The sequence below is a fragment of the Cervus canadensis genome, chromosome 15 (assembly GCF_019320065.1).
Source record: "Cervus canadensis isolate Bull #8, Minnesota chromosome 15, ASM1932006v1, whole genome shotgun sequence".
NCBI classification, from domain to species: Eukaryota; Metazoa; Chordata; class Mammalia; order Artiodactyla; family Cervidae; genus Cervus; species Cervus canadensis.
In genome coordinates this window covers 20,258,961-20,273,142 of record NC_057400.1, presented here as the reverse complement: position 1 = coordinate 20,273,142, position 14,182 = coordinate 20,258,961, and the positions used below count along the sequence as shown (strand labels likewise).

The 14,182-nt window shown below is 41.4% G+C and overlaps 1 pseudogene; it reads left to right on the top strand.

Annotated features, from left to right (window-relative positions):
* The first annotated feature begins 1,617 nt into the window (after positions 1-1,617).
* Positions 1,618-14,182, top strand: part of LOC122454023 — a 32,425-nt pseudogene continuing 19,860 nt past the window's right edge.

Below are 14,182 nucleotides of genomic sequence, written 5' to 3'. Positions count from 1 at the left end.
AGGTAGGAGGTCCTTGCTCCTATGGTTGGAGGCTCATATGCCTAACAAAATCTTAATTCTTTTACAATCTCTCGTTTCTTGTTTCCCCACCCCACCCCCCACCCCGGTGAACAGGTGAGTGGCAGTTATTGAGGGACTCTGGAGAGGCTATTCCTCGGTATGTCCCAAAGGCACTATCTGCTGAGCTGGGCCCAGTAGCTGTGACCCAAGCAGGTGGGGGTTCTTCTGTCCTTAACCTTTGTGCCAAGGATTAGGCCAGTGAAAGCTATGAGCACAGGTCAGGTGTTTAGCAGATGCAAAAATCCAATGAGAGACACAGCGATAGGTAAGAGGTGGATTTGTTGGGATTCAGAGAAAAGCACACTCTGCAGGGTGTAGGCTATTGCAGAGGCAAATGTTTAGGCCATGGAATACCATCTGGCTAGGTTTTGCCAATGGGGTGAATTCATATGCTAATGAGTGGGAGGATCATCCCAACCTTGGAGGCGTCCTGCCACCTCTGGGTGTGTCATTTAGCTTACAGATTGGGGTTTAAGGTTCACTTGAATTTGACTTGTCATCTTGGACCCAATTGATTTTGATTGGTTTATGTTATGCCCTTGTGCTATGTCATTCTTTCAAAGGTTGTACCCTGCCCCCATCCCTCCTGTTTCATGCTCTTTTCCTTTGCCCCGTCCAGGCCCACAATGTTGCCTCTACAATCTTCTGGAGGGACAACCAGAAAATAGCTGGCCCTTGGGAGGGAAATACTGTATAATATCCAATCCCTCTAAATATTCAGGCCTTCATCTTCCATGTTTCCTGCAACCTGTGCAACACCAGCATCTCCCAGTGAACCCGCTAGGGTGGGTGACAGGCACACAATGCCTGCTAGAAGTCCATTGGTTGGCATCCCTTCAAAGACGATTGGGCTTACAAGGATAATGTTTGCCACTTTGGGAGTTAGCTCTGCAGGCCGTTTGGGCCCAAACCCTTACCACCCTTATCCTAAAGTTACAAACATACCTCAGGATCAAATCTCTACTCCACTTGTGTGGAACATCTGGTCTGTTGCCTCTTAACAAATTTGTTCTTAAGCCAATTCTTAACTCCTACAATCAGGACCCTGCCCCCTTGTAAGCAATGTAGCTCCACCCAGTCTATTATTAAAATACCTTAATGCCTCTAACAGGGCCAGATAACCCACTCCTTTGTCATTACTTCTGTTATTACCTAAAGTAGGTCTATAACAATGAAATGTTTACTATTGGAGACACCCTAACCTGCTCTTATGGAGGACTAGGGGAGGAAATCAATGACTTACAATCCCTTAGAGCAGTAAGAGGACAAAGCTTATGACTGTTTCACTGTTTCCCAGTCTCAGGGCATAGGCTTGGATTGCCTTACATCAGTGTATCTATTCCCATCTGTGGTGAACAAACTGGCAATGAGTTAAAGTTACAACCCCTTAATCTTACCCAGCACTGGTCACGCTGGAGATTTTGGGGATGCCCAACTCCAGTCCAGGGGTCCCAGGAGGTCAAACTGCCTTGACCTGCCTAGGGATCTGGTCCTCAAAATGTTGTCTGTCTTAAGTATGGGATTGTTGTATGCCCTAAAAGTGAGCCTACTAGGCAAATGCTGTTAGGCACAGGCAACCAAGAGAAGGAACCCCCTCGTGAAGGCTCACCTCTCACACCCCCAAAGAGACTGGAGCCTCCCACAGCTCCCGAGGTGCCTGGTGTTCCTTCCTTGTATCCAAACGTGCCCCCATATCCAGGAACACCCCTTCCACAAAAGCCAACTCAAGTATGTCCCTTAGTTGAAACTGGAGGAGAATTCAGACCAACCCGGGTCCATAAGTCCTTCTTCATCTTAGAACTAAGACAGATCAGACAAGACCGGGGAAGCTATACAGATGACCCAGGAAAATATAAATACACTCCAACACATTACCTTGGCCTTTGACCTGACGTGGAAGGACATCATGGTCATATTTAGTCCAAGTTATCTGACCCTGAGCATACTAGGGTCTTAAAGGAAGCCTGAAGATATGGAACAGGGCTTCACATGTCAGGTGACAAATACCCAGTAGGGGAAACTGCAGTCCCCTCCTCAGATCCTAATTGGAATTATAATGACCCTGAGCACATCTGGGAAATCCCTTTCCCATTTTCTAATCTGTGTGAGGCAGGACTGAAAGCAGCCCAGCAAAAAGTAATCAGCTATGCCCGGGTCTCAGCAATCACTCAGGAGCCCAGTGAGAACCCCATTGCCTTTCTGGAAAGGCTAAAAGAGGCCCTCCAAAAGTTTACCAATCTGGACTGAGACTCTTACGAGGGACAAGTGATTTTAAAGGACAAATTCCTGTCCCAGTGTGCATCAGAGATCAGAATAAAGTTACAACAGCAGGTCCCTGCTGCCTCTTTAGATGAGATGGTCCAGATAGCAACTAATACCTTTTATAACAAAGAACAGGAGAAGGAGGCCAAGGCCCAGGAGAGGGAGAGAAGGAAAGAGATGAGGCATGCCCAGATGGTGGCCACCCTCCAGGGAAGCCCTATGGCCAACCCAAGTCCTTAAAGCACAAGGCACGAGGCAAACGCCTAATCTGTAGACAGGTGGGGTATTGGGCCAAAGAGTATCCAAACCGTGACAAGTCTCCTAAAATGTCTTGCTACAAATGCCATCAACTGGGACATTGGGCGCTACTCTGCCCTTGGGACCCAAGAGGCTCGAGGTCAAGTGCCAAGCCTTCCCTCACGATGGCTCAACAGGACTGAAGCAGCCTGCTCCAGCCAGCCCACCTGTCACAGATAACCATCATGGGGCTGGAGCTAAGGGTGCAACTGGATGTGGCAGATAGGTCTGAGAATTTCTTGACTGACACAGAGGCTACCTACTCTGTCTTGAGCTCCTATTCCAGAGCCTTCTCCTCCCAAACCTGTGCCATTTTGGGTGCTACAGGAAAAGCAACTACTAAAAGATTCACCTGAGCACTTCTTTGTTGCTGGGATGGACAAATATTTTCCCACCAGTTTCTGGTGGTCCCTGAGTGTCCTACTCCCTTATTGGGAAGAGATATACTCACTAAACTGAGGACCACCCTTGTGACGGAAAGCTTTTCAGCCCCTAGAGTCCTACAGTGTCTGGTTACTACTGAAGAACCCGTTACACACTTTCCAACTTTATGTTCACGAAAGAGAGAGAATAGCCTTGGGAGTGTTAACTCAAAGGTTGGGGTCTGAGCCCCAACGTGTAGCTTATTTATCCAAGAGGCTTGACCCAACCCACCAAGGCTGGTCTCCCGGCCTTCGAAATCTTGCAACTATTGCAATCCTGATAGAAGGAGCTTTAAAACTCTCCTTTGGGGGCAGACTAACTATTTTTACCAGCCACGAAGTAAAACAACTCCTAAATGGGAGAGGCCTTTTATGGATGTCTGATCAAAGAATCCTCAGATATCAAATAGTGCTGATGGAAAATCCAGGCTTCACTATATCCCCTTGTGAGGTTCTTAACCCAGCCACCCTCCTGCCTACCTCCAAGGGCTCTCTCCCCTTTCACTCTTGCCTAGAAACCTTGGAACGCTGGATGAAACCCCGAGAGGGATTGTTGGGAAGATCCTCTGGCCAATTCTGAGAAAATCTGGTACACTCATGGAAGCAGCTTTGTCTTGGATGAAAAAAGAAGAGCCGGATATGCAGTAGTCTCCAATTTTGAGACCATAGAGTCTAAGCCTCTGCTGCCAGGTCAACAAGCTCCAACAAGCAGTACCAGTTCAACAAGGATATATAAAACTACAGCCAACCACGGAAAATATTACCCATCCTTAGATGGACTATAAGGATTCTGAGGTCTGACACTAGCAAGAGGGGGAGGCCCAATACCCCTCGCTGTCCCAGTTCAGCAGGAAGTAGCCAGAAAGACCTTGACGCCCCTATTCCCAAAGAATTGGGCCTCCCATCTCTTGAGTGGGGAATGTTAGGTAGTTAGAATAGGAAACAGGAGTCTAAAATGGCGGTGGCTAAAAGACAAGGAAGGGAAAAGCCTACACAAATAGAACAAAGGAAGGTCAAAGAAAAGTCCGAGGACTGGAGTGAGGACCTCAGGTAGAAGAAACAGCAATCCCAGATAGCCCAATTTATATAGGGCAGGCCCAGGGGGTGGAGGAAAAAACATATAAAAAGAGGAGCCAAAGGGCCAGGGGCCTCTCTCTCTCCTCTCTCACGCTCGCGTGCTCGTTCTCTCTCGCTCTTGCTCTCTCTCTCTCCTCTTCGCATATTTGAGTAGGCATGCCCTCACGCTCAAGGATGTATCTTCCTGCTATTTTCTAAATAAAACTGAGTTGTAACATGGAGCTGTAGCATTGATCTAAGAACTATAATACGGTCTTTTCGAGACCACGGTCTGTGCAAGAGCTGTGATGCACTGAGGGCTTTAGTATCTGTCGCTTTAAATTTTTGTTAAGACGAGACAGAACAGAGGAGATTACACTCGCCTGACAGACAACATGCACATATGAAGTTTGAAAAAGAAAGTAATGATGCTATGTTTGCTTGAATCCCATAATGAGGAAATCTGTAAGGCAGATTTTTAGGAAAGAGAGACGATCATGGACTCAGTGCACAAGGTCAGACTTTCAAGAAACAGGACTTAACCTGTGCTTTGCGTCCTTCATAGAATTTTCTGAAGTCAGTGAAGAGGCCATTGTGATATGGTGGAAATGACACTGACATTTGAGGCAAAAACTGATCTGAAAATGATTCTATCGTATACTAGCTGTATGGAAAAATCACTTAAAACTCTTTGATATTTTATCCCATTTATTAAATGTTGTTGTTCAGCTGCTCAGTCAATTCCGACTCTTTGCAACCCTCCATGGACTGCAACGCGCCAGGCTTCCCTATCCTTCAGTATCTCCTGGAGTTTGCTTAAACTTAGGTCCATTGAGTTGATGATACCATCCAACCATCTCATCCTCTGTCGTCCCCTTCTCCTCCTGCCCTCAATCTTTCCCAGCATCAGGGTGTTTTCAAATGAGTTGGCTCTTGCCATCAGTTGGCCAAACTATTGGAGCTTCAACTTCAGCATCAGTCCTTCCAATGAATATTCAGGACTGATTTCCTTTAGGATTGACTGTTTGGATCTCCTTGCAGTCCAAGGAACTCTCAAGAGCCTTCTCCAACACCACAGTTCAAAAGCATCAATTCTTCAGCACTCATCTTTCTTTATAGTCGAACTCTCACATCTATACATGACCACTGGAAAAACCATAGCCTTGACCAGATGAACCTTTGTGGACAAAGTAATGTCTCTGCTTTTTAATATGCTGTCTAAGTTGGTAATAACTTTCCTTTCAAGGAGTAAGCGTCTTTGAATTTCATGGCTGCAATCACCATCTGCAGTGATTTTGGTGCCCCCCAAAATAAAGTCTGCCACTGTTTCCACTGTTTCCACATCTATTTGCCACAAAGTGATGGGACTGGATGCCATGATCTTAGTTTTCTGAATGTTGAGCTTTAAGCCAACTTGTTCACTCTCCTCTTTCACTTTCATCAAGAGGCTCTTTAGTTCTTCTTCACTTTCTGCCATAAGGGTGGTGTCATCTGCATATCTGAGGTTATTGATATTTCTCCTGGCAATCTTGATTCCAGCTTGTGCTTCCTCCAGCCCAGCATTTCTCATATAAATTTTTCATATAAATTAAATAACCAGGATGATAATATACAGCCTTGAGGTACTCCTTTTCCTATTTGGAACCAGCCTGTTGTTCCATGTCCAGTTCTAACTGTTGCTTCCTGACCTGCATACAGGTTTCTCAAGAGGCAGGTCAGGTGGTCTGGTATTCCCATCTCTTTCAGAATGTTCCACAGTTTATTGTGATCCACACAGTTAAAGGGTTTGGCATAGTCAATAGAGCAGAAATAGATGTTTTTCTGGAACTCTCTTGCCTTTTTGATGATCCAGCGGATGTTGGCAATTTGATCTCTGGTTCCTCTGCCTTTTCTAAAATGAGCTTGAATATCTGGAAGTTCATGGTTCACATATTGCTGAAGCCTGGCTTGGAAAATTTTGAGCATTACTTTACTAGCGTGTGAAATGAGTGCAATTGAGCAGTAGTTTGAGTATTGTTTGGCATTGCCTTTTAATCTCCCCCATTCTCTAAAGGAAAATGTAGCTGAAAGCTAACCTGCCATTTTCACTTTGCTAAGGCCACCTCTCTTTCACAAATGCGCAAAATTGTAAATTGCCTTTCTTACCTGCTTAGTCTTTTGTGGGGCATTTCAGGGGCTACTGTCCATTCCTAGACCATGTCTTCATCAGAAAATGTGGCAGGTATGCACTCATTCACTGAGATTGCACTCTTGGATGGGTGTATTTTTGTTCCAAGCATTGAGTAAGCTTCACAGAATCCAGATTTGTTGGTAAGATTCTAGATGCTTCTCCCAATAGACACTAAAAGACATTTCAGCATGCATTGGAGGGAACCTGCATTTAAAGAACTTCCTCAAATAAGATGCAAACTATGCAATGGATAAATCAATCAGTGTCCAGGATCTTTGAAAAGTCTGACTATCATTACTGCTTGAGCAATGAGTGAGCTGGGTTTGCTTTTATTTTCATGTATCTTTTCAAGCAGTTTGCATCTGTGGCTAACATTGTAAAGCCAATGTCTGAGACATCTTTGTTTTTATCATGACAATGTATCTAAGCTCTCTTTATCCTAAGTAATCCAGTCCCTCTGAAAGATGATGCTGGGACTCTGAAAGAAAAGAAAAAATCTGATAAGATAACAGCTTACAGTGACATCTATATAATTGCCCCAGTCAAAACTCATTCCCAGCTGGGTTAGAGCTTACTTCAGGGCTGTAGCTAGGAAACAGGAAAAGCAGATAGCTGCTTCTCTTTGGCTCCAACCTTCTGAACTATTCGTGCTTAAAAGAGAACATTTCATCCAGGAATCCTGTACTTGCAGTCACACATAGATTTGCCTCTGAAGATTGAGATTTTCTTTGAAGGACAATGAGAGGGACTTTTTTCATCAGTGATCGAATAGTCCCTTTTTAGATTCAACAAGAAAGTTTCTGTATAATCAGTAAAATTCCCCAATTTTTCCCCTCCAGTTACATGGGAGGGTCTTCAATACCCCCACTTTGACTGAATTGTTAATCTAGGTGGTAGAGTGGTAAAGAGCCCCGTGCCAATGCAGGAGATATCAGAGATGTGAGTTCGATACTTGGGTCAGGAATATCTTCTGGGTCAGGAATATTCCCTGGAATAGTGGCAACCCACTCTAGTATTCTTACCTGAAGAATTCCATGGACAGAGGAGCCTGGCAGGCTACAGGCCATGGGATTGCCAAGAGTCGGACATGACTGAGCAACTGAGCACACGGCACGCATGAGAAGTCAGCTACATTCACACTCGTGTGGTACTGACATGGCTGCCACTGCAGGCAGCAGGAATTATCTACATGTAGCAGGATTTGTCTAGAAGCTGTTGCTATGAATTTCCATCAGGAGATTTGAGACAGCCTTTTCCAGTCCTTTTCTCTGTTCTCTCATTCCAGGGACCTCAAGATTTGCAGGTATCAGGAGTCTGCCTCAGTGCTCTAAGATTAGGCCTAAAAAGAACTATCCATTTATGCAGGGCTTCTCAAGTGGTGCTAGTGGTAAAGAACATGCCTGCCAATGCAGGAGGCACAGAGATGTACGTTCATTCCCCGGTTTGGGAAGATCCCCTGGAATAGGAAATGGCAACACACTCCAGCCAGTATTCATACCTGGAAAATCCCTTGGACACAGGAGCCTGGGAGGTTACAATCCATAGTGTCACAGACAGTTGGACACGACTGAAGTGACCGAGCACACACACATGTATTACACAAGTGACAGACACTAAGGAGGAAAATTGCAATTTTTTTTTTTTGTATATGCCCAGAACTGTTTCTGATATTCTACTTAGTGCATTCTGATTCAACTTTCAGTGTAAAGCTCAACTTTTTTTCCTAAATTTTGTCCATCTTCCTGTCCCCTGAATATCCTTTGTTTCTATTGCTTTTGCAGAAATCTAGGTCTCTTACCCCTGGCCCTTCCTTCCCACAAAGTCTTGATGGGAGAGCACTCACATCTATTCTAGAAACTGATACACAAAGCCTAGTACTGATTGGGTCAACTGAGAATGAGTTAGGACTGTGCTCCCTTCAAAAGTTGAAGTCCTACAGAAAAGCCAGCATCCTTTGCTTCCACTCAGATGACCTTCATTCTGTCACACTAAGGTCAGTCAAGTAATGAATTACCCAAGGGAAGCCTGCAACTTCTGTGAGTGACTTAGACTCATTTAGCTTTATGGATTTTTTTTTTTTAATTTAAAAAAAAATTTTATTTTTTTTTAAATACAGTATGGGGAGGAGGGGTCATGTAACTTGACCAGGCAAAAAATGTTTCAGGTAACTTGGTTTTGTGCCCCTATGGTACGTTTTTCACTGTGATGTGAGATCCCAGAGGCCCAGGATGCTGTCTTAGTCATGTTTGTATTGATGATCTAAAGAACAATCCCTGGACCTCCATGAGTACTCAATAAATATCTGCATTATAAATCATGACTAAGTGCAAAGGAATGCTTTATTATACAGTACTATAATGCTACTAATAGCTACCATTTATCATTTACTAAGTTAGAAAACTGTGAAAACGATGTAAGATATCTCAAATCCATAATTTCTCATTGCACAGAATATTCTCAACCATCTAGAAAGGAGAACTATTTTCTCTTCACTTTGTCATTGATAAAACATTGAGGTCATGAGGTTTTTAACTTGCTTACATTTAACATAAAGCTTCATACTGTTGATGTTTAGCTAATATTTGTAGAAGGGAGGGAAGGAAAGAAGCAGTGAAGGAAGGAAGGGAGGAAGAAAGGATCGCAGTGGTAGTGACAGAGCCACTGTAATAACCAGATCTATCTGGTTCCAAAGCCTTTTCTGTTTCTAAAAATGTAGGCTGACCAAATATTTTTAGATACATTTTTAATTTGCAAAGGCACTGGGAGCTAGGATTGTAATAGCATAGAAAACAAAGCCCCCACCCTCAGGGAACTTCCAGTCTAATGGGAAAGACCATTAATCAACAGGGGAAATAATTCAAAATGAAATCTCGTAGTTTGAAAATTGAGGTTATGATAAATAAATATTTAATTTGTATGCAGTATTCAATGGCTATAAATATTTAATAATGTGAATATATCTTAATGTATTTAACTGGTTCTCAATTGATATTCACTTAAATTATTTTCAGTTTTGCTCATAAGTAGCCCTGTAATGAACATCCTCATTGATAAACCTGTACACATGTGTCTGATTATTTCCTTGATATAGATTCTTAGAAATAATTCTCTGTACTCTTTATATGGGCTTCCCAGGTGGCACTAGTAGTAAAGAACTGGCCTGCCAATGCAGGAGACCAAAGAGATATGGTTTTGATCCCCGGGTATGAAAGATCCTCTAGAGAAGGGCATGGCAACCCACTCCAGTATTCTTGCCAGGAGAGCTCCAGAACAGAGAAGCCTGGAGGGCTACAGTCAAGGGTCACAAAGAGTCAGACACAGCTGAGGCGACTTAGCATGGCACTTTTTATACGACATGTTACAAATCTTAAATTATTTTAAAAAGTTAAAAACTATTGTATCAAATTCCATGTACACAGGTATGTACATATACACACAGCTGGGTGTTTTCTTACACTTTTCTAATCGGTTCTTCCAGTGAATGTACTTAAAGTCCCTCAGTACCACTTCTGAAAGAATCTAATGAGTCATGCTGAATTTGGCTCATAGGAAATATTCAGAAATATGATGAATGAAAGAATATATGAATAAAACACTTATGTTTACAGTAAATGGTCTACTTTGCATCTACCTCTGCGTCTACCTCCCTTTAAACTCATGCCTGTTTTTTTTTTCCCACATGAATAGCAATATATAAGACCAATAACTTGAAGTTATGTTTTCTCTCTGCTTGCAACACAACTCCCTGCATAGCTCCACTAATGGAAAATTAGTGGCATAAAATTACTACAACTGAGGTCACACACTGAAGCTATTTGACCCCTCTGTTGGGACAAAATCTGGTGTCATTATGTTAGAAATTGTCTGTTCTGCATAGAGTTCCTATCTGAGAATTTCTTATGTTCATTTTATATTAAAGAGGCTTTTTAATAGAACCTTTGACCCACTCTGTAAGATGAAAAATACGTATTATCACAACTTTTATGATACCTTTAAAATCTCTTTGGGACTCTAACCTGTGAGTAGCCTGCAAAACATTTAAAATTCTTTCTGACAGTGTCAGATGAAAAAACTATGCAGTGGCTCTAGAAGCCAAAGGACCACACTTATGGTTTCATTAGCCCTTGAATTGAAGCCCTTGAACTTTGAGAAATATTTCACATTTTGTCCTATTACTTTCTGAGTTTGATCTGTCAAAACTGTAGCCATTATATACAACCCTCTTTACTTTCTTTCGCCTCTTATTATTAAATAATTATTTACATATTCCCTGAAAGAAGTATAGTGAAAAGTGACTCTTTACCCTGAAAAAAGAATAGTGTAAATAGTCATTTCTCTTCTTCTTTTTGCCTTTTTAGATGAGATTCAGGGTTTCAGATGCTCTACAAGTCAGATATAAATTGCTGACTTGTATTTAATTCATCCTGTGATTAAAATGTTCTTGCAGGATCAAAGCAACTTGATTTTTCATTTCTGAGGAGTATTAGGCAGTAGAAGAAACCCATATGTGGCTTTAACAGGTAAAATAAATATGATGCCAATATGCCAAGAAATAAAGAAATAACCTTCACAGAGGTATGCTGTGGTGTATTTGAAGAGATTTTTTTCTCCCTAGATTAAAACTTTTTGCTAAATTGAAGCACCTATTTTCTCCCCCCCATAATGAAGCAAAGAGCAAACTGTTATCCTCCTCTCAGCGAAGGTGATAGTCCCAGAGTTATACTGTGTAAGAAACCTAACTAAGGCACTGAATTATTCTTTCTTACTGATATGTCACCTCCTCCCAGTTTTTACAGGCAAATTGCTTGACTAAGAAGTCCTTAGTTCTAGTCCAAGTTGGTCTATAATCCACTGGAGGTGACCTTGAAAAAGTCATTTAAATTCTTTTAACCTTGACTTTCGAATGTTGTAGTTAGCATAAACAATCTTGAAGGTTTACTTTGATTTTCTTTTGATGTGACAGTATACTAAATACACTATACTACATTATACTATAGTACTCAACATTCAAAAAGCTCAACAGTAGAACTCAACATTCAAAAAATGAAGATTCTGGCATCTGGTCCCATCCCTTTATGTCAAATAGATGTGGAAACAATGGAAACAACTACAGACTTTATCTTCTTGAGCTCCAAAATCACTGTAGATGGTGACTGTGACCACTACAAAATTAAAAGATGCTTGCTCTTTGGAAGAAAACCCATGGCCAAACTAGACAGCATATTAAAAAGCAGAGACATTACTTTGCCAACAAAGGTCCGTCTAGTCAAAGCTTTGGTTTTCCAATAGTCATGTATGGATGTGAGAATTGGACCATAAAGAAGGCTGAGCACTGAAGCATTGATATTTTTGAACTGTGGTATTGGAGAAGACTCTTGAGAATCCCATGGACTGCAAGGAGATGAAACCAGTCAATCCTAAAGGAAATCAGTCCTGAATATTCATTGGAAGGAAGGATGCTGAAGCACCAATACTTTGGCCACCTGATGCAAAGAGCCTACTAATTAGAAAAGCCCCTGATGCTGGGAAAGACTGAAGGCAGGAGGAGAACGTGATGACAGAATGAGATAGTTGGATGGCATCACCAACTCAATGGACATGAGTTTGAGCAAGCTCCAGGAGACGGTGAAGGACCAGGAAGCCTGGCATGCTGCAGTCCACAGGGTTGCAAACAGTTGGACATGACTGATCAACTGAACAACCACAGTATACTACAGTATATTTAGTATACTATCACATTAAAATAAAATCAAAGTAAACCTTAAAGATTGTTTATGCTAACTTCAGTATTTGAAAATCAAGGTTAAAAGAATTTAAGTAACATTTCCAAGGTCATATCCAGTGAATTACAGATCAACTGAGACTAGAACTAAGGACTTTTTAGTCAAGTGATTTGCCCTTATTTAGTAGATACCTATTTTTACTCCTGCCCAGAATTCACCCATTCTTCTTCTGATCACTTTATGCAATTTTCCACTAGATAATTACCCTTCATTTTACTTTTACTGTATTCTTCTAGGGTTGTTCACTCCACCCCTTGCTTCAGAAGCAGACCTTTGACTATCTGAGAGCTGCTGAATGAAACTAGAAAATAAGTCCAACTAAGGAGAAGAGAGACAAAACAGTTCCTGTATCCAGGATCTGTTGCAGTATCCAGTCTTGTATGAAGATAGAATACCTTGGATAATCTCAGTTATATAGACCAACAAGAGTTTTCTTTTTGTTTAATTCTGAAGCAAATGTATCTGTTAGGATGTTTTTGGAAGCAAGAAAAAAATTACTGCAAATGTCTTAAGTAATACATATACTATATTGGCTCACATAGCTAAAAAATACAAAGAAGAACTTCAGATTTGTTTCACATGAGTGTTCAGTGATGCTGTCAAGACCCATTTCCTTTTGATTTCTCTTAGCTGATTTCCATAATAACTGCTTTTTATAAAGTCTGGCTTTTCCATAATAACAAGATGGCCAGTTGTAATCTGATTTACATATGTCCTTGTCTAATGAAAGAATAATCCTACTTGGTATTAAGTTTGTCAGAAAAGCACTTTTTTTAAATAAAGTGTCACATTTATGTCCTATTGACCAAGTTTTATGTAATGCTCATTCTTACACATCCCCTGTGGCCAGAGGAATGCTAAGATTGACAGACTAAGAAATAGACCTCCTTAAGCAGTAACTGTGGCCTTGCAGTTAATCAAATCTGAACTCACCCACCCAGATGTTGGAGTGGATCAGTCTATCTGCATTGCCTGGGGATACCACGGGGAAAGGGTGACAGAGATGTTGGGGAGGCAACCACAGTGTCCTCTATAGCCAGGTAGGTATGAGTGTTTTGAAGCTTTCAGTTTCCAGTTTCCACTTTTATCCAAAGGTCATAAGGCAGATCTGGGAGAGAAACTGAAAAATTGCACATGCTCTATTTTCTCATTCCCCTTGCTGTGACACTGAACTTTAGGAAACCCAAATAATCTAGATGAGACAAACTAGAAAAAATCTAAACAGAAAGAAACTTTCCGGAATGCAGAATGGAAACCAAGTAAGAAAAAATTCCTGGAATCCTAAAGTTGAGGTCAGTCCTTGGACCTTCTCCCTACCTTTTCTCTTGTACAACCAGGATCCTCTGATAGATCCTAGAAGATTGTCAGATTTCAGGTAGTCTTAAATTCTAGTAGGATTTAAAGGTAAACTCTTTATTATACAGTTGATTAACAATCAACTATTTATAGTTGATTATAGTTGAATAACAATATTGTATTAGTTTCAGATGTATAGCAGAGTGATTCATTTATACAAATACATGTATCTATTTTAGAATCAAGATTACTGAAAGAAATATCAATAATCTCAGATATGCAGGGGGCACCACCCTTATGGCAGAAAGTGAAGAAGAACTAAAGAGCCTCTTGATGAAAGTGAAAGAGAAGAGTGAAAAAGTTGGCTCAAAGTTCAGCATTCAGAAAATTAAGACCATGGCATCCAGTCCCATCACTTCATGGCAAATAAATGAGGAAACAGTGGAAATAGTGTCAGACTTTAATTTTGGGGGGCTCCAAAATCACTGCAGATGGTGATTGCAGCCATGAAATTAAAAGACACCTACTCCTTGGGAGAAAAGTTATGACTAACCTAGACAACATACTAAAAAGCAGAGACATTACTTTGCCCACAAAAGTCCGTCTAGTCAAGGCTATGGTTTTTCCAGTAGTCATGTATGGATGTGAGAGTTGGACTATAAAGAAAGCTGAGCACCAAAGAACTGATGCTTTTGAACTATGGTGTTAGAGAAGACTCTTGAGAGTCCCTTGGACTGTAAGGAGATCCAACCTGTCCATCCTAAAGGAAATCAGTCCTGAATATTCATTGGAAGGACTGATGTTGACGCTGAAACTCCAATATTTTGGCCACCTGA